Raw genomic sequence first — 892 nt, 5'->3', positions numbered from 1 at the left:
CCGAATACCACTCAAGAACTATCGTGCTAGATTAGCGACATGATCCATTCAGACAAGGAGGATAGAAGATTTCTCTTTCAGATCAAAAACTCCCCCTGAACCTAAACTCTAAACTTAATTACCAGAGGAAGAGGTGCCTACATCAGATTTTGGTACATCAAACTCACTTCCTTTGATCTCACTTTTCTTTCTCCATACCAAATTTTCTTTCTTTTTTGATTCACCATTCTTCATCACATTCTTCTCAGCAAATTTCTCACAATTTTGATTCACAACATTAATTCTACTTATGTTCAAACATCTTACAACCATAACACTGGATGCTTCTACATTTTATTGCCTTGTGTCCATATTTATTGTATTTAAAACAATAGCCATTAAAAGATGGGTACCTTTGTGCATTAGGTTGTCGGACCGGTGGACTTTTTGCATTTGATTTCCTCTTTTGGGATTTCTTCTCATCATCTAACTTCTTCTCTACTTCGGCTTTGACTTCTTTCTTGTCTTCTCTATCATTTTGATCTGGGCACATACTAGGTTGGAAGCCAGGTCTTCTTTTGTCTTAGTTAACTTTTTGCATGTTGATCAAGTCTTCCAGGAGCTTACTACTATCAAGGATCTTATTCTCTGCCTACAAATTCTTCACCTCTTGTTCAAGCTTTTCACATTCTCTAGACTTTTGCTTTACTATCTCTTTAGGAGTTGTTTTCTCTTATCTTTTTCCTCAATCTTCTACATCAAATCCATGATAGTCTCATTCGCCTATTTCAACTTATTGTTAACTTCCTTCTGTCTCAAATTGAACTTCTAGATTTTCTCTCTTAGCTTTTGCACACATTCATTTGCTATATTCACATCCTCCTTCAATTATTCAATCTTTGATTCAATTTTC

The sequence above is a fragment of the Cryptomeria japonica genome, chromosome 11 (genome assembly GCF_030272615.1).
Source record: "Cryptomeria japonica chromosome 11, Sugi_1.0, whole genome shotgun sequence".
Classification (NCBI taxonomy): domain Eukaryota; kingdom Viridiplantae; phylum Streptophyta; class Pinopsida; order Cupressales; family Cupressaceae; genus Cryptomeria; species Cryptomeria japonica.
This window is presented reverse-complemented; position numbering follows the sequence as displayed.